This window comes from Haliotis rubra, unplaced genomic scaffold (genome assembly GCF_003918875.1).
Source record: "Haliotis rubra isolate DU_JTF1 unplaced genomic scaffold, ASM391887v1 Scf444, whole genome shotgun sequence".
NCBI lineage: Eukaryota > Metazoa > Mollusca > Gastropoda > Lepetellida > Haliotidae > Haliotis > Haliotis rubra.
In genome coordinates, this window is record NW_025767129.1 from 583,195 (window position 1) to 609,647 (window position 26,453).

General features: G+C 38.5%; 1 protein-coding gene across 1 annotated transcript in view; it reads left to right on the forward strand.

The window, feature by feature from the left end:
* Nucleotides 1–6,348: 6,348 nt before the first annotated feature.
* Nucleotides 6,349–26,453, forward strand: part of LOC124289596 (monocarboxylate transporter 12-like) — a 44,859-nt gene continuing 24,754 nt past the window's right edge. The window contains exon 1 of the mRNA XM_046726180.1: nucleotides 6,349–6,474. The gene's annotated coding sequence lies outside the window, so the exon portion shown is untranslated. The remainder of the gene's footprint in view (nucleotides 6,475–26,453) is intronic.

Sequence of the window (26,453 nt, forward strand, 5' to 3'; positions counted from 1 at the left end):
TGTATGTATACAAAATCACAACAATCAATAGCTATGGTTCGGTTCTGACGTAACTATGTGTAAAGCCACATTAGGTCATACCCAAAATCAATCACACATTCAATCATTCTGCATCGTAAGTACAATGCAAACCAAGTGCGCTATGGTTATAATGCACAATAAATAACCTATGCATAAACATCATTCAAATAAACAAAGTATCATAGTTTTAAGCATGATCGTTATTTACTATATCACTGCAAGATTGTCTACTTACCTTGGCATAATATTTACAATTGCACAAATATACTTTAACCTATTTTATTATCAAGAAGAACATTTAATTAGCACTAATAACATTGTTATTTAGTTACAACATATATAAAATACTTGGAAATATTGTTCCTACCTTTAGATCGGACGTGTTAGTTGTTTTATGCTCTGAACTGCGATCGGATTGAAGTGAAGTGCAATGGCTGACGTGCAAGTAATGTTTAGTGTTTTAAAAGAACCAATCAACACAAAAAGGGGCCAAGCAAGTCAAAGGGGCACAACACAAGCGATGACACAATCTCTTGACACCCCTTATACCCGTAATGGACTAGGCAAGATCTAAAAATAACCATCGACTAACGCTTAAAATGATACTGCTTGCGTTAAAACTATAAACAATGACAACTTCCAGTATGGGGATTAGGAACACGTTTTATGGAAAGACAGCTTCTTGATTGCCATAGATACGACGTTTCGGTGTAGATGCTAACACCGTTATCAAGCAAATGATAAGCGACATTATGTACAAGAAGAATATAGAAAGATAGAAGAAAAGAAGAACATTGTTTGTCCGGCCTCTTTAGGCCTACGAGACACAACAAGAAAAAGGACATAAACCATGATAATAAACTCTGTCAAAAAAGAAACGCAACCCCTGTATTTTAGAGATTTTGATCTGAAGTTTTAGGACGACACGGCATTTTTATTATTTAAGACAGAAGTCTGAAATTTGGCAGAATAATAACCCAGATGGGCATGTTTAAAATTGTCATTTCAAAGTCATCTCACAGACACCAGTTTGTCACCAGGGGGCGTCTGTCTCAGTATCTCGTATGAGCACCACGCGATGCAATCACTGCACGGCATCTCCTTGGACAAGAACGGATAAGACGCCGGATTCTTTCCTGGGGAATGGCTCTCCACTCCTCCTGCAGTGCAACGGCGAGCTGTTGCAGCGTCTGTGGCGGCGGCTGACGTTGACGTACGCGTCGATCCAGAGTATCCCACAGGTGTTCAATAGGGTTGAGGTCTGGTGATTTAGAGGGTCATGGCAAGACATTGACGTTGGAATTCTGCAGAAAGTTCATTGTTGCACGTGCAGTATGAGGCCGGGCGTTGTCCCGTTGAAAAATCTGTGTCTGTTGGTCAATAATCGGGAGAAGGTGAAGCTCTAACACGTGGTTGATGTAACGTTGGGCTGTCAGGTTCCCTGGAACGATCACCAAGTCAGATTTCTGGTTGTATGAGATGGTTCCCCAAACCATGACGCTTTCTCCGCCAAATCTGTCCACCTGTCGGACGCAGATGGGCGCTAAACGTTTATGACGTCTCCTATACAGACGCTGTCTTCCGTCGTGACGTTGCAAAAGAAAACGTGATTCATCAGAAAACCAGATTCGCCTCCAGTTTTTGTAAAGTCCGTATCCTTACGTTGTTGCACCACCTGAGTCGTCGGCGTCGATGTAGGGGGCGTAGTACAGGTCAACAACTGGTCTACAGGCACGTAAACCCGCTTCTTTCAGACGGTTCCTAATCGTTTGAGCTGACACTCTCCTCAAACCTGGTATTTGTGTGGCAGTCACGGTTGGTAGGGCATGCCGATTACGCAGGTGATGGACCCGGATGTACCGATCTTGAAGGGGGGGCGTGATTCTTGGCCTTCCACTTCTCGGGCGATCGTTGGTCAAATTGAAGTTGTTGTAGCGGCTCCAAAGTCGGGATATCGTTGTTTTGTGAACATTTAGGTGCCGTGCAACAGTTCCAAAACTTTCTCCGGCTTGAACACGACCAATGGCGATATTTCGGTCGGCAGCACTCAATCGTGGCATTTTTAACACAGCTTTTCGGCGACAAATGAATGAATATAATACGGAAGCACATGGGCTTTATACACACTACATTAACTGCCATTTTCATGATTTGCATGTGTTTTTTGTGCGAAGTCACCATGAGGGTCATTTCATGCGTTGTGACTGGAATAAGCAATAAAATACACTTATGCGTACAAATGCAGTTGTTTGGATGGTAATCTTCATTAATTACGTGTATCATTTCAATACATTCGAATAAAATTTAGTTTGGAAGCAATAACTTCATTCAAACGAATTTTTCATATCTGAGGACAGGGGTTGCGTTTCTTTGACAGAGTTTATAAAAAATGGCACGCATCTAGTCAACACACATACTCTAACAACCATCACACACTGGCACAAACAACCCCTATATGCAGACATAGTTACAGATCTGTACATAATACCTTACTGGATATATACATGGAGGGATATTTGAGTTTGTACAATTGAGGAGTTGGTGTACAGTGTGTTGACATTGTTGATACTTGCTGTGATTACAGATGTTGAAGCCAGAAGGGCAAAAGGGTGAGTCAGTGTAGGGTATCGAACCCGGGTCTTCGGCGTGACGAGCGAACGCTTTACCCACTGGGCTACCCCCGCCCCAGGACAAAGGTTATCAGCATACCATACAGAAGTTGTCAGTCCATAAAAAACTCTTTGTAGAGATTTTAGAGAAAAATGAAATGCATACATTTTCCATTCAGTTACCTACCAACAAACCCACATATGCCAACAGCGAAAGTAACCTATCATGTATAAAATTTCACATTAAATATGTTGTTTCCAATTTCACATAATCAATGGCAGTAATTAAATGGCGATTGTAAAATCAATACGTGCGTTGTACTTGGCGTCCTCGTCAGACATGAACTTCGCAATGTAGTGACTCTTTCTGTAATTGATGCATACATCATACATCCATAACATTGTGGCGGGGCGGTGGGGTAGCCTTGTGGTTCAAGTGTTCGCTCGTCACGCCGAAGGCCTGAATTTGATTCCCCACATGGGTACAATGGGTGAAGCCCATTTCTGGCGTTCCCCGCCGTGACATTGCTGGAACATTGCTAAAATTGGCACAAAACCATACTCACTCAGTCACAATGTGGCGCCACAAATCCGATGGCTGGTCGTGTTCGCGTATAGAGACTAAAACTAAGGGTTAACACCATGGAAAATTATGCGTGTTGCTTTGAACTTTGCATTCAGCCGACAAACACTTAGTAACAGCAAAATCACTTGAACTACTTATGTACTTTATTAAGCTACTTTTTGAAAAATCAGCCAATGGCAGCAATAAACAAGATGTTGTTATACAGACAGCCGAATGCTCACCTTCTAATATAGAATGCAGATTTGAACTGAGTTGAAAGGTTTACTTTGAGGTCTCACCCCGAAAAGTTGATGTCCCTCCTCCTTCAAGCAAATAGTGGCTTCATTTTGCATAATGATTTTAGCCTCCAGGTAATGTTGTGTTGACATTACTGTCATTATCGTATTAGATTTACCAGCCGTGACCATACATACCTTTCATCTGAGTATTGTGTGCACGATGACCTACACAACTAGAGAAACATACACGTGGGAGGTGCATGACACAACCATACAAGCCATACTTACTTCAGAATGAAATAAGCGGGAGAGGTTGTTCCTCATCTCAGAGGGTTAATTTTGAAAAGAAATGATTGTGTACAAGTTATTGAAAACATATTTTTCTTTAATATTTATTTAAACCATCAAAGTGGTATTACAAAATCTTCTCTATTTCAGCATGAAATAACTGGTAAACTCATTGACATTGATGTGTGCGTGCGTGCGTGTGCGTGTACGTCTCTGTGACTGTGTGTGTGTCTGTGTCTCTGTGTGTGCCTCTCTTTTTGAGTCTCTGTGTCATTTTGTTGCATTTTTGGACCCTGGTCATTTCTTTAAAAAAAAATTCAGAGTATGACTTTGAAATGTTAGAACATTGGCAAAGATCAATATGGTTGAAGCACATTAATTTATCTTCATGCATCAAAAAGTTACAAAGCCTTTTCTGCCATGTTCCCATATGGGAACATTAGCATGAAAAAGGTTAAGGGTCACGTGACAAACTGTTTTTCGGATGGGTTACAAATGTAGAAGAAACGTTGGAAAGTGTGTCAAGGGGGACTATGTTGAAAAATATATAGACAGATTTTCATACATATCGTATTTTTCATGGTTAGGCCGGAAACCTCTGGGACACCCCTCGTATCGCTTTTACTTATACGATATTTGCCTTGGCGATCTGAGACGAATTTCCAAGAGGCGCCGAGGTCCAACAGTTCCATGGTATGCTCAGAGAACAAAATTGAACTGAACTTTTAGTTTCCTGCGGCATTAGAGGTACATGTTTATAACATTATTATGTACAACTTACATATGTTACATACATGGATGATACACAAAGTAATGTAGACATATCGCTTGGGTGCAAGAATAAGCTATGTGTGTGCATGCATTTAACCAGTTAAATGAAAATGTTACTCTAATATGTTATTGTTTTCCTTTTTTCCTATTTTTAAATTTTAATTTAATTTAATTATGATTTGGGGAGGAGGGGGTGCTTAAAACGGGGCACATTTATTTTGCAGAATATTAATTTGCCACTTGTTAATTGTTTATTGCAGTCGCATTGGTTCATTGTGTGTATATTCGGGTTCCTGCAGTAACAGGTTTTGATACACGTTTTTGTTTTACAAAGAAAGTATAATCTTTCATTTTGGGGTGTTTATTCCATCGTCCGGTTTTAACTTGAAAGTAATGGTTTCAGGTTCTTACATTGAGTAACGCCCTCCGATTATAATCTGGTCATTCGGGACCAAGTCGTGTTATTCCAGGGAAGATCAATAATCTTTTTCATTAAGGATACAAGGGTGATTCAGTATTCCAGTGCTCCAGTCCCCAGTGCTCAGTGCCAGTGCTTTTAGTATTCCAGTGATCCAAGCTCCAGTTCCCCAGTGATCCAGTTTCTAGTGATCCAGTCCCCAGTGATCTTAGTATTCTAGTGATCCAGTACCCCAGTGCTCCAGTATTCCAGTGATCCTGTCTCCAGTGATCCAGTATTCCAGTGATCCAGTCCCCAGTGATCCAATATTCCAGTGCTCCAGTGATTCAGTATTCCAGTGATCCAGTCCCCAGTGATTCAGTATTCCAGTGATCCAGCCCCCACTGATCCAATATTCCAGTCCCCCAGTGCTCCAGTATTCCGGTGATCCAGTGATTCAGTATTCCAGTGATCCAGTCCCCCACTGATCCAGTATTCCGGTGCTCCAGTGATTCAGTACTCCAGTGATCCAGTCTCCTAGTGATTCTGTAGTCCAGTATTCCAGTCCCCCAGTGATCCAGTCCCCAGAGATCCAGTCTCCCATTGATCCAGTGTTCAAGTCCCCAGTGATCCAGTATTCTAGCGCTCGAGTATCCCAGTGATCCAGTATTCCAGTATTCCAGTGATCCAGTATTCCAGTGATTCAGTATTCCAGTGATCCAGTATTCCAGTGATCCAGTATTCCAGTCCAGAATTCCAGTGATCCAGTATCCCCAGTGATGCAGTATTCCAGTGATCCAGTATTCCAGTGATCCAGTATTCCAGTGATCCCAGTGATCAGTATTCCAGTGATCCAGTATTCAGTATTCCAGTGATCCAGAATCCAGTGATCCAGTATTCCAGTGATCCAGTGATTCAGTATTCCAGTGATCCAGTATTCCAGTCTCCCGTGATTCAGTATTCCAGTGATCCAGTATTCCAGTGCTCGAGTATCCCAGTGATCCAGTATTCCAGTGATCCAGTGATCCAGGTTCTGGCTCGATACATTCCTCATCCAGGATATTGTTGTTGTTGATCATATTTATATTTCTTTGGGAGACCATGTCTCCAGTTGTATGTGTATTCAGAATGACCTGTGCAAACTGCTCTCATTCCAAAACTGCCTTCATTTTTGTCAATAAGCACATTTTCGAAAGAAGCACTATTTTCAGTCTGTGATATATGAGCATAAACTTCGTCCACTTTACATAATAGTGTATTATTGTAAACCACGTGAATCTGTCAATCAGAAAAGGTCATTTGTTGTTATTTTCTATCTTATGATTTCTGAACCGGCGCCGCCCCCTGCCGTTTCCTGACGTCACACAAGCGTTGCACAAAACACGCATCGCCATTCGTCCCAGAATCGTCATCGGTACGTATCACGTGACCCGGCAACACCAACGACGGTCGTGCTGGTGGAGGAGCAACCATCTCCCAGTGTGCGACGATCCGGCGACAGTCACAACGCCATACAGCACTGTGAGCAACGTCTGTGACAATTTACTTTACCAAATCGGACAGGACAACTGAGGATTTTGAAAGGTGAGTTCAGCTTAAGTTTGTATCGTCATTTAAAGAAATGGAAAAGCATAAAACCATTCGTATTAATTCTTTAATCTCGGACAGTCAGTTGCTCATATAACTACAAGGTTGTTTGTTTATGAATCCACAATACAAATACACAATACTGAGGAAATGTTACCCCTTATTAATTGTATCTGCATACGGAAGTATTTCAGTTCTAGCGGCGATGTGAAGCACACAGTCAGATGTGCAGCACATTTGATTACTAGCTTTGCTGCACATCAGAGGCAAAACGTCGTCCGTGGACGATTTTCATGGGGAATTTCTCTTTGCATAAGCAAAGCACTAAAATCACATTTCAAGCGGATTTAACTGTAACTGGTGAAATTATTGCATTTTTCAATTATTTATGTTAATCTTCCTTATACAATGTAACTTGCATTCCTATGTATACACTCGCGGGCTTGTCGGGTGCGAGATTTCGGAAGACAGTGGTATTGACTTGTTGAAGCGTTGAAGCATGGAGATGGAGTTGACTCTATGTTTATCATATGTGGATATTTTATTGCAAGAACAACCTCTGAACCAGATTATCACTCATTCTGCACATTTACTCTATTGCGATTGCAAGTGTAAAAATATTGAACTTCTTCACAAAAATGAGTTTGGAAATAAATCTACATTCGGTATTCTGTGTTCATTTCCCATTACTATAATGCATGAAAATATATATATTATATTCTTACGATATGTATAGCATCACATGTAGAAAATATCATGCTAAATTTTACTGTGAGGTAGTCATTTAACCTAATATTTGAGGATATTAGTAAAATTGTAATGAAATTCCACTGTCGCTTATTTTTTTGTATTTTACGTTATGCTCCAAAAAGAAAGAAAACATCAAAAGAGAAAAAAATTGCATCCAGTAACTTTCCGAAGGTAACCGCTCATGCCTTATTGAAGACACTGAACATCAAGTCCATTTGTTGTAAAAATCTAAATATGTTGGGAAGATACAATATACATTATAGATAGGGGTGTATTTTACGTTACGACGATATAAGAGCTTATACATAACCTGAGCACATCTATATGATCATCTGGTAAGGAGTATGCAACCTAGTTAATTTTCCCGTCTCCTATATTCACACTATATCAGTTTGTACTGGCGTTAAATGAACATAAATGTTGTATCAAATGTCTATTACCTTATAGTGATACATTCGATAACCACTATGGAGCAAATAAATATATTTCCAGGTCGCATAACTCCTTGACAACGTCTATAAATATAGAAATGCATTCAATATTACTTTAGATGAACTAGAGAATCTATTTGGAAATTCTTGTTTGACGTTTAAACAATTGTCAATATAATGGTCAAATTCTATATACTAGTAACACCTGCTTACTCTTTTGATTTATTTGTGTTGAAATTAACTTTAATTTGTAAAAGGATTTAAGCAAACAATTAAAACAAGTTGTAGTTTAGTTTTATATATTTGACATTAATATATCTGTGTGACGTAAAATACACCATAAAATACCCCCACTGCTAGTAAGTGCCGTTTATTAACAAATCATAAGACATTGTACCTACCATTTTGTAAATAGGGCAAATAAATAATACTCGGTGTGCTATTTTAAGAATATTATCCCATCTGTAAGGAATAATGAGATTCCGAATTCACAAAAAATTGAATCATAGTCATGATAAGGGTAGGATAAGTTACCGGCTTCCTTCGGATTGTCAAATTCCATATCAAAATCGTCTCCGCAGTAAAGATGTCATAGATATGTTGAACACATTTACTTTATTATTGCAGGAAAACTGCTGTACTACGGCTAATTGATATATTAATTCACTGTGGCGTGAATGCAGGAGCTTATCATACAATCACACGGAAATCTCATTCACACCAAACACCTTGGTTTAATAAGGATTGTAGTCAATTAAAATCGAGAAAATATTTTCTATTGAACAAATTCAGAAAATTTAAATGTGATTTACACTAAAAGTTATATGTGGATGCCAAAACTGAATATAAAAAATGTTGTGAAAAGACAAAAACGTTCTTATAATGCCAAAATATGTGATGATATACAGAGGTCTGCTCAACATGGAGATTGTAAGAGTTTTTGGAAGACGTTAAAGAAAGTTATACGTGGAAATGTTTCAAGTTATTCGATGTCTCCTGATATTTGGTACGTTTATTTCAATAATTTGCTTAATCCGAAAGTTGATGTAATCGAGTTTGATTGTTTTGTTTCCCAATATACTAGTATTAATTTACAAAAGTGTGTGGATTGTAATGATTTGTCTTTCACGGATGATATTTTATCAGGTAAAATAACAGGTAGACAAATAGTAGATGCTCTGAAAAGTGGTAAATCTGCAGGTGAGGATGGAGTACCCCTGAATTTTTCAAGATGTCGGGAGATGTAAATGATCTTTTATCAGAATGTCAAGCTGGTTTCCGCCAAAATTACTCAAACGTTGATAATTTATTCATATTGCAAGCATTGTGTTCAAACTATTTATGTAAGCCAAAAGGTAGATTTTATTGTGCTTTTATCGATTTGAGAAAAGACTTTTGATTACGTTGATATAAAGAAATTGTTGGATGTACTGCTTAAAAAAAGTTCTCATGTAAAATTGTTTAACGTCATTCGTAATATGTATTCTTCTGTAAAGGCTTGTATTAAATTTCATCTGTTAGTAAAGAATGGTTTTCCACTTCTAGTGGTGTGAGGCAGGGTTGTATATTAAGCCCAGCTTTATTTATCTTTTTCATTAATGAACTAGTAACAGAAGAATATAATGAGTGTATTTATGGTGTATTTGTGACACAGACTATTTTTAATTTAATGTTACTTCTCTTTGCTGATGATGTCATATTTTCATATACTGTTAATGGCCTGCAGAAACCATTAAATGTAATTAAATGTTTAGAAGTCTTCCTTTGTAAATGTTTAGAAGTCAGCTACAAAAAACAAATGTCATTGTATTAAAAAATGGAGATAGAATTGCTAAGCATGAACACTGGGCATATGACAATGTTCCTTTAGAAATTAAGACATGTTATAAATATTTAGGATTAGTTATATCTTCTAGGTTATCATGGTCAGTATCTTGTAAACAATTAGCATGTCAAGCTTCTTGAAGCTGTTATTCCAGTATAAACATTTTTTCTACAGCATGTTCAATTATTTTATGGTAAAATTGCACCGATTATGTTATATGGTGCAGAGATATGGGGCACTAAATATAATGAGGCAATGGAGAAAGTCCAATCATCATATTTTCAACGCTTTTTATGGGTTCGGAAGTTTGCTTCAAATAAGGCTATTTTAGGCGATACACGGCGTTATCCTCTTTTCATTCTCAGCTAAATTGGAGTGGTTAATATTGGTGTAAATTTCTAAAGATGGAACGACAACGATATCCTTATCAATGCTAAAGTTTATGAAAAAGTCTTGATGATAATGGTAAGACCAGTTGTGATTGGGTTTCAAATGTTAGATCTTTGCTTTTTACTTGTGGGTATTCTTTTGTTTGGATTGCGCAAGACTTTGATGATGAAGAGTTATTTCAATTTTCGTTAAAACAAAGATTACAAGATATGTATTATAAAAACTGGCACAATAGTGTTTCATCTTCATCCTTTTAATGTGATTATAATTCGATTACGTCAGCTATAAAACCAGAGAAATATTTGACATCATTAGAAAATACGCATTTGATCACAGCCATGCGTAAATTTAGACTTTCCTACACAATTTTAATGTCAAATTTTCTAGAAGGCATAAACAGGACGATATTGATCTAATTCAATGTGCAAACTGTAAATTGGGCTCTATTTGAAGATGCACTTCATGCATTATTAGTTTATGATGAATATAAAGATCTGAGAGAGAATATCATCGACATATTAAACGTGTCCATAAAGACAATATGTTAATGGTAAATTTATTAAACTCTCAAAATCCTCAGTTGCAGTATTGTTAAAACATATATTTACATCAATTTGTGTTCACGTGACATTATAAATACTTTGCATATTAACTGTGAAATGGGCCATAAGTTCGTATATTACCGAATAAAGTGTCTGTCTGTCTGTCTGTAAATAGTACTTGTTGTCTGTCTGTCTGTAAATAGTACTTGTTGTCTGTCTGTCTATAAATAGTACTTGTTGTCTGTCTATCTGTAAATAGTACTTGTTGTCTGTCTGTCTGTAAATAGTACTTGTTGTCTGTCTGTCTGTAAATAGTACTGTCTGTCTGTCTGTCTGTCTGTAAATAGTACTTGTTGTCTGTCTGTCTGTAAATAGTACTTATTGTCTGTCTGTCTGTAAATAGTACTTATTGTTCTGTCTGTCTGTAAATAGTACTTGTTGTCTGTTTGTCTGTAAATAGTACTTGTTGTCATATCGAAGAAATTGTGTTCAGAATAACAAAATCCGATTTCCAAGATGACAAATACGCACGGTGACTGAGAATGAGTGTTTATGACCATAAATAAGCACCAGTTGATGAAGCCCTGTATAATGAAGATTCGTTTGTTAAACCATGATCATCTTGTGGTAATGTAGTAACCAGTTATGGAAAACAACTTCTTGCTTTGTGCAAAACCATGAATATGCATATTGTTAATGGACGTCCAAACACACCACCGAACTTCTCTTGTATGTCAAGCATAGGGACTAGTGCTGTTCACTATTATATTATTACCACTGCCTTATTCAGTAATCTTCATGATGTGACTGTACTGCCACGAACAGAGTCTGCCCATTTGCCATTGGAATGTTTGCTTAAAAACATTCTTTTTTCACAGTTCGGATTCTGATGTAGTGAATATTGCTGTTGAGAAAACTAAGAGATTATTCCCGTTTGAAGCTTGATATTCTAAATTCAACCAACTCGTTTAGTTTGACGTTTGAAGAATATGTGCTGCTATAAACTGATCATGTAATGCTGCAGTAATAACATTAACTGATGATGTAAATGCTGCAGTAGTTACATTAACTGATGATGTAAATGCTGCAGTAGTTACATTAACTGATGATGTAAATGCTGCAGTAGTTACATTAACTGATGATGTAAATGCTGCAGTAGTTACATTAACAGATAGTTACATTAACTGATGATGTAAATGCTGCAGTAGTTACATTAACTGATGATGTAAATGCTGCAGTAGTTACATTAACTGATGATGTAAATGCTGCAGTGGTTACATTAACTGATGATGTAAATGCTGCAGTAGTTACATTAACTGATGATGTAAATGCTGCAGTAGTTACATTAACTGATGATGTAAAAAGTAGTTACATTAACTGATGATGTAAATGCAGCAGTAGTTACATTAACTGATGATGTAAAAGTGCTGATGATGTAAATGCTGCAGTAGTTACATTAACTGATGATGTAAATGCTGCAGTAGTTACATTAACTGATGATGTAAATGCTGCAGTAGTTACATTAACTGATGATGTAAACTGCAGTAGTTACATTAACTGATGATGTAGTTAATACTGATGTTGCTGCAGTAGTTACATTAACTGATGATGTAAAATGCTGCAGTAGTTACATTAACTGATGATGTAAATGCTGCAGTAGTTACATTAACTGATGATGTAAATGCTGCAGTAGTTACATTAACTGATGATGTAAATGCTGCAGTAGTTAACATTAACTGATGATGTAAATGTTGCAGTAGTTAAATTAACTGATGATGTAAATGCTGCAGTAGTTACATTAACTGATGATATAAATGCTGCAGTAGTTACATTAACTGATGATGTAAATGTTGCAGTAGTTAAATTAACTGATGATGTAAATGTTGCAGTAGTTACATTAACTGATGATGTAAATGCTGCAGTAGTTACATTAACTGAAATATTTGTGTTTCACAAGTTGGATATGACGGCTACAGTTTCTCTAGAAGCACAGATAACCAACCGCCATGGTTTAATGAAGAATGTACTAATCTCAAAGCTGAAAATTACAAATGTCCTTTTAAGCTAATAAAAATAAGGTTAATAACTTCATTCTTCAGTCATTATAAAATGGCAACTTAAAAGGTAATGGATTTCATCTTCTACACTGCTGCAAAATGGGCATACTCTCTGATTCTTGTTGTATCGTCCTGTTTCGACATGGAGAGCTAGGATACCGCTGCGTAGCTTGGTGAGAATACGTATTGTGTTTCTGTTCACTATATATCGATCTTTATCAAACAGTCTGTAAAAAGTATACAGCACCGTTACGCTGAAACATGTTCGTTATCGACACCATTGTGGTTACAAAGCGTTAGGTACTTCTGTATTTTCGGTATATTTTCATCGTATTCTAAGATGGTAGGCAGAAAACTCGGCTTATGTTAATTAGTAACAATGACTTTTTCCTTTCTCAAATTGAGATAATTCACGCTTAAAACTGTTTAATCTTTCATGGTTGAAACAAGCAGAACGATGTGTTTGATGCACGGAAATACCAGAGGAGGAGTAGGAAGTCTTAGGGAAACACCTTTAAACCTATGTGTGTTAACATACATGCACAAAACGAAACGTATCACAGTAAAACTGAATAATTCTATGAACCCTAATTATAATGTGACTCCTGGGGCACAACTTCCCAGGTGGGGGCGATGCGCCGGATGGAGGGAGAATCCTATAATATAATCTATCATATACATTCATATGTAAAAATAAATATTTTGCTGTTTATATTTTATCAACTCAGGGAAACATTTGTGGATGTTAACTTGTTAGTAAAGGCACAACGAAGAGACTACATGGATGAGATTCATGCTAGATCCTTCATCAGGATAGGAAGAGACTACATGGATGAGATTCATGCTAGATCCTTCATCAGGATAGGAAGAGACTACAAGGATGAGATTCATGCTAGATCCTTCATCAGGCTATGAAGAGACTACATGGATGAGATTCATGCTAGATCCTTCATCAGGATATGAAGAGACTACAAGGATGAGATTCATGCTAGATCCTTCATCAGGCTATGAAGAGACTACATGGATGAGATTCATGCTAGATCCTTCATCAGGATATGAAGAGACTACATGGAAGAAATTCATGCTAGATCCTTCATCAGGCTATGAAGAGACTACATGGATGAGATTCATGCTAGATCCTTCATAAGGATATGAAGAGACTACAAGGATGAGATTCATGCTAGATCCTTCATCAGGATATGAAGAGACTACATGGATGAGATTCATGCTAGATCCTTCATCAGGATAGGAAGAGACTACAAGGATGAGATTCATGCTAGATCCTTCATCAGGATATGAAGAGACTACATGGATGAGATTCATGCTAGATCCTTCATCAGGATAGGAAGAGACTACATGGAAGAGATTCATCCTAGATCCTTCATCAGGATATGAAGAGACTACATGGAAGAAATTCATGCTAGATCCTTCATCAGGCTATGAAGAGACTACATGGATGAGATTCATGCTAGATCCTTCATCAGGATATGAAGAGACTACAAGGATGAGATTCATGCTAGATCCTTCATCAGGATATGAAGAGGCTACAAGGATGAGATTCATGCTAGATCCTTCATAAGGATATGAAGAGACTACAAGGATGAGATTCATGCTAGATCCTTCATCAGGATATGAAGAGACTACAAGGATGAGATTCATGCCAGATCCTTCATAAGGATAGGAAGAGACTACAAGGATGAGATTCATGCTAGATCCTTCATCAGGATATGAAGAGACTACATGGATGAGATTCATGCTAGATCCTTCATCAGGATAGGGAAGAGACTACAAGGATGAGATTCATGCTAGATCCTTCATCAGGCTATGAAGAGACTACATGGAAGAAATTCATGCTAGATCCTTCATCAGGCTATGAAGAGACTACATGGATGAGATTCATGCTAGATCCTTCATCAGGATATGAAGAGACTACATGGATGAGATTCATGCTAGATCCTTCATCAGGATATGAAGAGACTACATGGATGAAATTCATGCTAGATCCTTCATCAGGATAGGGAAGAGACTACATGGATGAGATTCATGCTAGATCCTTCATCAGGATATGAAGAGACTACATGGATGAGATTCATGCTAGATCCTTCATCAGGATATGAGAGAGACTACAAGGATGAGATTCATGCTAGATCCTTCATCAGGCTATGAAGAGACTACATGGATGAGATTCATGCTAGATCCTTCATCAGGATATGAAGAGACTACATGGATGAGATTCATGCTAGATCCTTCATCAGGAGAGAAAGAGACTACAAGGATGAGATTCATGCTAGATCCCTTCATCAGGCTATGAAGAGACTACATGGATGAGATTCATGCTAGATCCTTCATCAGGCTATGAAGAGACTACATGGATGAGATTCATGCTAGATCCTTCATCAGGCTATGAAGAGACTACATGGATGAGATTCATGCTAGATCCTTCATCAGGCTATGAAGAGACTACATGGATGAGATTCATGCTAGATCCTTCATCAGGCTATGAAAGAGACTACAAGGATGAGATTCATGCTAGATCCTTCATCAGGATATGAAGAGATTACATGGATGAGATTCATGCTAGATCCTTCATCAGGATATGAAGAGACTACATGGAAAGAAATTCATGCTAGATCCTTCATCAGGATATGAAGAGACTACATTGATGAAATTCATGCTAGATCCTTCATCAGGATATGAAGAGACTACATGGATGAGATTCATGCTAGATCCTTCATCAGGCTATGAAGAGACTACATGGATGAAATTCATGCTAGATCCTTCATCAGGCTATGAAGAGACTACATGGATGAGATTCATGCTAGATCCCTTCATCAGGCTATGAAGAGACTACATGGATGAGATTCATGCTAGATCCTTCATCAGGCTATGAAGAGACTACATGGATGAGATTCATGCTAGATCCTTCATCAGGCTATGAAGAGACTACATGGATGAGATTCATGCTAGATCCTTCATCAGGAGAAGAGAGACTACAAGGATGAGATTCATGCTAGATCCTTCATCAGGCTATGAAGAGACTACATGGATGAGATTCATGCTAGATCCTTCATCAGGCTATGAAGAGACTACATGGATGAGATTCATGCTAGATCCTTCATCAGGCTATGAAGAGACTACAAGGATGAGATTCATGCTAGATCCTTCATCAGGATATGAAGAGATTACATGGATGAGATTCATGCTAGATCCTTCATCAGGATAGGAAGAGACTACATGGAAGAAATTCATGCTAGATCCTTCATCAGGATATGAAGAGACTACATGGATGAAATTCATGCTAGATCCTTCATCAGGATATGAAGAGACTACATGGATGAGATTCATGCTAGATCCTTCATCAGGCTATGAAGAGACTACATGGATGAAATTCATGCTAGATCCTTCATCAGGATAGGAAGAGACTACATGGATGAGATTCATGCTAGATCCTTCATCAGGCTATGAAGAGACTACATGGATGAGATTCATGCTAGATCCTTCATCAGGCTATGAAGAGACTACATGGATGAGATTCATGCTAGATCCTTCATCAGGATATGAAAAGAGACTACATGGATGAGATTCATGCTAGATCCTTCCATCAGGATATGAAGAGATTACATGGATGAGATTCATGCTAGATCCTTCATCAGGATAGGAAGAGACTACATGGAAGAAATTCATGCTAGATCCTTCATCAGGATATGAAGAGACTACATGGATGAAATTCATGCTAGATCCTTCATCAGGATATGAAGAGACTACATGGATGAGATTCATGCTAGATCCTTCATCAGGCTATGAAGAGACTACATGGATGAAATTCATGCTAGATCCTTCATCAGGATAGGAAGAGACTACATGGATGAGATTCATGCCAGATCCTACATCAGGCTATGAAGAGACTACATGGATGAGATTCATGCTAGATCCTTCATCAGGCTATGAAGAGACTACATGGATGAGATTCATGCTAGATCCTTCATCAGGATATGAAGAGACTACATGGATGAGATTCATGCTAGATCCTTCATCAGGCTATGAAGAGACTACATGGATGAGATTCATGCTAGATCCTTCATCAGGATAGGAAGAGACTACATGGATGAGATTCATGCTAGATCCTTCATCAGGCTATGAAGAGACTACATGGATGAGATTCATGCTAGATCCTTCATCAGGATATGAAGAGACTACTTGGATGAGATTCATGCTAGATCCTTCATCAGGCTATGAAGAGACTACATGGATGAGATTCATGCTAGATCCTTCATTCATCAGGCTATGAATGAAGAGACTACATGGATGAGATTCATGCTAGATCCTTCATCAGGCTATGAAGAGACTACATGGATGAGATTCATGCTAGATCCTTCATCAGGATATGAAGAGACTACATGGATGAGATTCATGCTAGATCCTTCATCAGGATATGAAGAGACTACATGGATGAGATTCATGCTAGATCCTTCATCAGGCTATGAAGAGATTACATGGATGAGATTCATGCTAGATCCTTCATCAGGATATGAAAAGACTACATGGATGAGATTCATGCTAGATCCTTCATCAGGCTATGAAGAGACTACATGGATGAGATTCATGCTAGATCCTTCATCAGGATATGAAGAGACTACAAGGATGAGATACGTGATGTCCAGATTTATCAGTTGTACTAAAGTTATACCAATTTGAAACAAATCCTCGTCGGCATACAACAAGACAGATAGATTTATCGTAGTTTCTCAGCGGTTGTTCAAATCACCAGGATGTAATTCGACTCCGCAATTCGAACGCATGCGCCATTCCAGACTCCCGACTGTGCTATCCAGACAATATCGTTACATAGCATAAAATCTATTTTTCAGTTCATGTCTCACAGAATAAATCATTCGAAATGACACTGTTTGTTATCGAACACTTTTGCAATATATTTTAACGTTAATATATGAAGTTACTACAGCAAAGGCTTAGCGGGCGGGGAAATACCATTGTTCAGGCACTGTGAGACTACTTATTAAACAGTCACGTTTAGTACGATAATATTCCAGTTATGTAATGCCAGAAATATATTTCATACAGCAGTCTTGCTCGAGCGGAATAGACTTTGAAGTTACGAGCTAGTTGGTCTCTTGCATTTGCTTGATACGGTAGCAAGAGCGAATCCAACGTAAAAAGGCGTGTTAGCTTGCGTGTAATGCTTTCTTTGCCAGTCTCTTTAGGTGATCAGATTAATGAGCTCACTTGAACGTTGATTTTAGATGTACTAAAATGTGTCAATATGAAGCAAGTATTTAGAATGACGGAAACACATGATTATCTTGTTTGAGCACCGGTAACATGAACATATGGAAAACATCTATATATATGCCCTGGGTGCCCTGTATGATAATTTGGATAACTCCAGCTGCGTAGACTCTATCATCACGGATTTGCTGGGCTATCTGTTTTTAATTCTTGCTTGGAAACACCTGAAAACCTGGTCATAGCATACATGAACGATATCAAAAGTTTATATCTTTCCAATGTACATGTTCAAGTTCATTCTGTGAACTCTTTATTTGTTTATGGACAGTAAATTTTACAATTTGCATGCAATTAACACTGTTGATCTTAATCCGGATACTTGTCCTCATTTCTTAGACGTGGACTGTGTGAGTCAAGGAGTGGGGTAACCCATGGTTGTTGTTGGTAACCTTGATATTCTGTGGCGAGTTCCAAAGCCACAAGAAATTCTGGAAGGTGTCGTACTGACTTTTGATTGACACTTTTACTGCTGCTTAGAGATTCTACAAGATAGATCATGTTCTTGCTTTGGCCAAGGACAAAGTTTGTTGCGTGTCCCACTGGTGGGCTGGGTGACCTCGGCTTTGTTAACTGCTGAACATTAGGGATAAAATAGACTGCACTTCTAAGCGGGACTATTGTGGCGATCCTGTTTATTACAGTTCAGCCCTCATGGGCAACAACAAAGCGACACAAACATTACGCAAATTGAATGTCTCTATCGTCTGGATGTTTACGAATGCATAAACCTGCATACATAAACACGATAAAACAAAAAGATTGAGTTGTAGGCCAAGACTGCTGCAAAAGGATTTAAAGATTCTAATTGTGTAGGTATGTTGCAAACACCACGAAACGCACACATGTCTCTTAGAGAGGATGCTGGAAAACATCTGTATGTTTACCACGGATAGATAGATTTCAATTTTAACATTATCATTGCATGTATGACAAAAATTACACTTATAAATTGTGATTCAAAGACTTCAAAGACTTCAAATGAGTTTTGTCACGGATAGTATTTGATTTGTAAATGGCATAGAAAATATAACATATGTGTAGATGTATATCACAGTGCAAAACGCCAAGTGTAAAATGCCATCCGTTTGGTAAGCTTGATGGGCATTGAGTGTATCCGGGACCCAATTATTTCATTCATGACAAGAATCCGCTGAACATCTAATCTTGCTTTTGTAACTTTTCGAGACACTAAATAACAATCTTTTCTTATTCCTTTTTCCAAGCAAGCATGTGACGAAACATGTGCTTGCATCGAAGACGAGGACATGAAGTAAAAACGTTACCTACAGGCAGTTTGTAAAATGAAAGACAGTCGTTTCATGGTTTCAAATATAACATCGTTACAAACGACTTATAGTTAGAAACACTGACACCATGACATGTAACATCCCAACAAGAAACAATACTGGCATGATAATGTAAAACAAACCTCATGCCAGTGTACCACCAGTCTTTCAAATGTTTCGCTCCATTAGTATTAGAGTATCGGCGGTTCAAATTCAACCCCCAGTCGATGTTTGATGTTGCCCCTCGCCAGTAGTTGCGCCACTAAGGTCAACCACATTGGCATTGGTCTTGTCCTAGCAGGTAGCTCCAGGCGTCAAAAATCATATGAACTTCATAATCAGAATGGTATAACGAGAGTTTCGCGATAATACTTCCATTACTTAACATTGGAACACTAACCTTAACAAGAGGTCAACAATGACTGAGTGAGTATATGTTGCTTCATAACGTCACATATCTAGTATGTCAGTCATATCGTGACAGCGACAACATGTTTTGCATTAAGAATGAATAAACGTACAACATAAAAAACTGTCGTCAATGGGCAGTTAAGCACTTGAGCATTTTGACTTAACGCTGACATGTCATGATGGAAAGATATTTCTACAGAAAATTACACACAATGTTGCAAGAAGACAAAGTCGCCGCAATGGTAAAGTACTCTTCATGAATATGACAACTAGTTATGACTATGTCAAATGTTACATTGTTCTTCACATTGATCTAACGAAAACATACACAATTTCTGGAAGGTGTCGTACTGACTTTGATTGACACTTCTTTACTGCCGCTTAGAGATTCTACAAGATAGATCATGTTCTTGCTTTGGCCAAGGACAAAGTTTGTTGCGTGTCCCACTGGTGGGCTGGGTGACCTCGGCTTTGTTAACTGCCGAACATTAGGGATAAATAGGACTGCACTTCTAAGCGGGACTATTGTGGCGATCCTGTTTATTACAGTTCAGCCTCATGGGCAACAACAAAGCGACACAAACATTACGCAAATTGAATGTCTCTAATGTCTGGATGTTTACGAATGCATAAACCTGCATACATAAACACGATAAAACAAAAAGATTGAGCGGTAGGCCAAGACTGCTAAAAGGGATTTAAAGATTCTAATTGTGTAGGTATGTTTACGAAACGCAACACATGTCTCAGAGAGGATGCTGAAAACATCTGTATGTTTACCACGGATAGATAGATTTCAATTTTAACATTATCATTGCATGTATGACAAAAATTACACTTATAAATTGTGATTCAAAGACTTCAAAGACTTCAAAATGAGTTTGTCACGGATAGTATTTGATTTGCAAATGGCATAGAAAATATAACATATGTGTAGATGTATATCACAGTAAAACGCCAAGTGTAAAATGTCATCCGTTTGGTAAGCTGATTGGGCATTGAGTGTATCCGGGACCAATTATTTCATCTGACAAGAATCCGCTGAACATCTAACTTGCTTTGTAATTTCGAGACACTAAACTAACAATCTTTTCTTATTCCTTTCCAAGCAAGCATGTGACGAAACATGTGCTTGCACGAAGACGAGGACATGAAGTAAAAACGTTACCTACAGGCAGTTTGTAAAAATGAAAGACAGTCGTTTCATGGTTTCAAATATAACATCGTTACAAACGACTTATAGTTAAAACACTGACACCATGACATGTAACATCCCAACGAAACAATACTGTGATAATGTAAAACAAACCTCATGCCAGTGTACCACCAGTCTTTCAAATGTTTGCCCTTTAGTATTAAGTATCGGCAGTTCAAATTCAACCCCAGTCGATGTTTGATGTTGCCCTCGCCAGTAGTTGCGCCACTAAGGTCAACCACATTGGCATTGGTCTTGTCCTAGCAGGTAGCTCCAGGCGTCAAAAATCATATGAACTTCATAATCAGAATGGTATAACGAGAGTTTCGCGATAATACTTCCATTACTTAACATTGGAACACTAACCTTAAACAAGAGGTCAACAATGACTGAGTGAGTATGTTGCTTCATAACGTCACATATCTAGTATGTCAGTCATATCGTGACGACAACATGTTTTGCATTAAGAATGAATAAACGTACAACATAAAAAAAAACTGTCGTCAATGGGCAGTTAAGCACTTGAGCATTTTGACTTAACGCTGACATGTCATGATGGAAAGATATTTCTAAAGAAAATTATACAATGTTGCAAGAAGACAAAGTCGTCAGTTTCCCCGCAATGGTAAAGTACTCTTCATGAATATGACAACTAGTTATGACTATGTCAAATGTTACATTGTTCTTCACATTGATCTAACGAAAACATACATATGTAAACTATTCAAAAGGCACAGTTCACTACCAGACCTATCTCTGTGCCAAGTCTTGTGAAGGAATATTGAACGGTTTAAAAGTTCTGCTCCGGAAAAGAGCACCAACACCAATTTCTGTCGAAGTCAAAGTTGTTGCCATGGAAACCCAAACAAAATATTTTATTCAGAAATCCAAAACTACCAAAGAGCGTCTCTATGACAAACTAGTCGGGTACTGCTTCGTGAAAAGCAAAGTTGTTTTTTAATGCATCTAACGCGTCTGGCAAATGACAAGAGTACAGTATGGTTATATTGAACATGTGGAAGTCGCGGTGGCTGAGCGGGTCAAGTGGCTGACTTTGTGTGCTGGCGATTAGGTGACTCTGAGGGTGTGGGTTCGAATCTCGAATAGGCCTCAACGCCAAACAGTATAAGAATCTTTATTTTACTAAGAAAGTGTAATCCCAAACATAACATACATGTATGTTACGTTTGAACACTTTCTTAATGGCATTGTGTATTCATATATTGAACAGCTCATTGTGATTACCTTATTTACACTTCCCACTGTAAGAAACAGCTTATGCTGAGACCAGCTGTTATTGACGACATACATTGTGTTAATTGCAAATCCATGCAAATACCAGTCACTTCCACACCACACAACAATCCAGTGATAATACCGTGTGGATACCAACTGTGGTATTTTGTACCCCCTTTATGTTATATTATTTCAAAATAAAAATATTGACAATGTATATTATGCACTTTCCGAGGTAGTTATTTTATCTTAAGGGGGTTGCTTTTATCCAGAAGGTAATGTCTTGATCCTGGAAGTGAGGGCTGGAGATTGTGTGGGTTGTCTGTTTATTGTTTATGGGAAAGGTGCCAATAGGTCCGCACAGAGCGGGTGTGGTCGAAGCAAGCCTTCTGATTGGTCGACGCTTGTTAAGGAGACATCTACAGCTGATGCTTTCTTTGAGAAGCTGAAAATAAATATCTTACATTTCCAAGTCAAGCAGTCGATGAAAGTCAACATTCCGCCGAATTTGTAAAGAATGTGCAGATTTACAAGCGTTGTGGACCTATCGTCATCCATTTGTGACCAGATCGTTAAGTTGAGGGTCAGAATAGGCTTTCAGTCGACTTGTAGAAATAAACATTTGGTAGGTGACATGAGTATCAGGAGTATGATTGACAGGCCAATCATACATGATTATGTTTACATTCAATTTTAATCGATTGCATGCGATGGTAGCGTGTAGCGATTGGCAAAACAGGCGGGCGGGGTGCACCGAAGTGTCCAGCCTTGTCATGATGCGTTGTACTGTGAAGCATTTCGAGTCGGGTTTCATTTCAAAAAGCCAAATTAATCTTTATTCCTCTCAAAGACACGAGGGCCAGTGATATATACACTAAACGCCATAAGAACGTTACCCTCCTACCTTTATGAATTACTGAAAAGCTATCACAGATATGTTATAAAGGTATTAGTTTACAAGAAAGCTTAACAACACAGCTTTATGCAAATCACGAAAAAAAAAATTATCCAATGTATTCATATTTAGGTGAAATGTATCTTTTCCAGAAGAGTTAAGTTGTCCTATATTCGTCCATGCCGAAATAACCAATAACAGTGATCTTGATGTCCAAAAGAAAGGTTGAAATAAAATTCTGCTTGGGAAAAATGATAAAACATTTAAAGGTACCATTTTTCAACTATTAAAACAAGAAACAACTGTATAACTGTAAAATAATCATTCCTATGATTTCTGTCCTTTAAAACATTTTCTGCAAATTTGCATTAGTGAAAACAAGTAAAACGTGTCTTTGATATTGTCAAAAATGTTCAGGAACATCTTAAAGTATCTTTGTTAACATTTTTTGCTTGCAAAGTAACATTTTCCATTTTCTGTTTACATATAGCAATATCAATCGCCACACCGCAGCATAATTGAAGCAGCATTTGCATCCATTTCACATGTAGAATGATTTTATAGGGTATGAAGAGAGCCTAGAATGCATGATATGATACACAAGTACGAGAAATATGCCAACGATTAACAGCTGAAGAGAGAGAAAGAGCCATTGTAATGGTGCAGATTGGGTCGACATAGCATGCCGTTGCCAACGCCCTCGGATGCCATCGTATCACGGTTATAAGACTTATTCAGGGCTTCAGACAGACTGGGGTCACCGTAGACAGACCAAGCAGTGGACGTCCACGCATCACAACACCAGCTGAAGATAGGTACTTCCGTAACGTTTCTTTTGGCGTTTAGTGTATATTGACAAGCTTATCACCACGGCTAATATATTACACCTGGATTGTATATAACATATTGTATACAGCAGTGTAGCTCGAACTGAATAGACTTATAAGCTTTGATATTTACATGGTTTGTCTCGGGCATTTGACTGTCAGTGTGATTCTATAGGGATAATTATGTAATGTCACTTGCGACGACAAAGGAGCTGTGCAAACTTCCCATCCTTGAAACAAGCACCTCACAATATTTGTCTACAGTGCAGTACACAAGGCGGCGCAGGGGTGATACAGGGGTTTTGAGAAGGGGTGGGCTGCACACTGCATTTTGACCCGATTTCACATGAGTTTCAATGGTCATTTTATAAACTTTCAGGACAAAGGGGGATGCGCACCCCCTGCAAATTCCTCCGGCACCCCCACCTCCCTCTGAACCGCCTGTGAGGCGTAACTGATACTGGTAGCAGGACGTGTTAATTTGCATAATACTGTTTTCTTTGATAGGCGCCTTAGGTGGTGAGATGAATAAGGTCACATGATTTAAAACGCATTAAATGGCTGAAAATGAAATAACATGGATCAAGTATTTCACGTGATGGAAACAGGTGATCATCTTGTTTGAGCACCGGTAATTTGAAAATTAACTATTCGTTCACATACACATACCCTTGATATCCGGTATGATACATCAATTTAAGATAAGTAAAGATTTGAAATATATACAGTTTACATATGTCTCCTCGCCTAATGAAATTTCCCTTGTTTCCAACCCTTCTAAACGGAAATTTCGACACCCACTGCAATTAAAAGAAATTCATTGGAAATACGCTATGGTCACGCATTTGCTGGGGTATCTGTTTTTAATTCATGCTTACACCTGAAAAATGCGGTCATAGCATACATGAACGAGGTGTTTGTGCATACGAAAACATACGATGAGCGTATGTTTCAAAGGTATAGCATTGTATGAAAATATACTGAACAACATTAGAAACGCACAACACTAAAATGCACCGACGATGCTCAGATATCATGGGTACATTTCAGTCTGACGGGGATATTTCGTATTATATGGGTGGTACGTTATATTGTTCAGTATAGATACCCAAAGTTAGGAAATATCTGCAGACATATGTAAATCCGGGCCATAACACGTGTTTGCGGTTATTTCAAAGGTGTACAATCCAGCTTTTTGTCCTGTGTTTCAGATTCTGCCCATAAGTATAAAGTATAGGCAACACCTATATCTTAATTTCAATTTGCTCAAAACGTCTTAAATGTTATTTACTATCAACAGCCTGAAGAAAGCCATGTACCGCATTACCTCTAGTGAGCGCCGGGCGCTTAGTTTTTTCAACGGACTTTTCAGGCCCTGCGCCTATTGGAGACCTGGCGCTTATTGCATAATAGCCATCAGCCATGTGGGTGGACAGGAAGTTAGGACTGAAGGGACCATCTCTATAATCATTCTATTTTGGATCAAGGGAGCAACATCAAAGCACACTGTCAAGTGTCAGTATATTCTAGCAACATCAAGCACACAATGTCAGATGTCAGTATGTTCTAGCAACCACCAAGCACAATGTCAGATGTCAGTATATTCTAGCACCACCAAGCACAAATGTCAGATGTCTGTATGTTCCAGCAACATCAAGCACAATGTCAGCTGTTATTATGTTCCAACATCATCAAGCACTGTGCCAGGTGTCAGCATGTTCCAGCAATGTTAAGCTCAATAACAGTATGTATGTTCTAGCAACATCAAGCACACTGTCAGATGTCTGTCTGTTCTAGCACCACCAAGCACAATGTCAGATGTCAGTATGTTCCAGCAACATCAAGCACAATGTCAGATGTCAGTATGTTCCAGCAACATCAAGGAAAATGTAAGATGTCTGTATGTTCTAGCACAACGTCCGGCCGATATCAGTATGTTCCAGCAACATCAAGCACAATGTCAGATGTCAGTATATGCTAGCAACACCAAGCACAATGTCAGATGTCAGTATGTTCCAGCAACATCAAGCACAATACCAGATGTCGGTATGTTCTAGCACCACCAAGCACAATATCAGATGTCAGTATGCTCCAGCAACATCAAGCACAATGTCATGTTTCAGTATGTTCCAGCAACAGGAAGCACAATGTGAGGTGTCAGTATGTTCCAGCAACATCAAGCGCAATATCAGATGTCAGTATGTTCCAGAAACATAAAAAAACTATCAGTGCATCTTCATGTAATGTTATGTGACAAAAAAGGACGGGGTCCATAAACTGATGCATTAAATGTAGGGCAACCACAATGTTTGTGGTGAGAGTAGTTTACCTAAGGAAGTAATCTGCACAATTCATTCACTCATTCACTCACTCACTCACACACCTATCACCTGGTGACCACCAACAGACCACACTTGGGGAGACAGCTGAGAGACAGTTCACCACGAAAAGACCACACCTGGGAGACAGCTAACAACCAACAGAGATCACACATGGGAGACAGCTAACCACCAACAGATCAAACCTGGGAGACAGCTGACCACCAACAGACAACACCTGTGTGATAGGTTACCACTAAAAGACCACACCTGAGAGACAGCTGACCACAACAGATCACACCTGGGAGAAAGCTAACCACCAACAGACCACACATGGAGACACCTGACCACCAACAGATCACACCTGGGAGACAGCTGACCACCAACAGATCACACCTGCGAGACATCTGACAACCAACATGTCACACCTGGGAGGCAGCTGACTACCAACAGACCACACATGGGAGACAGCTAACCACCAACAGATCAAACCTGGGAGACACTGA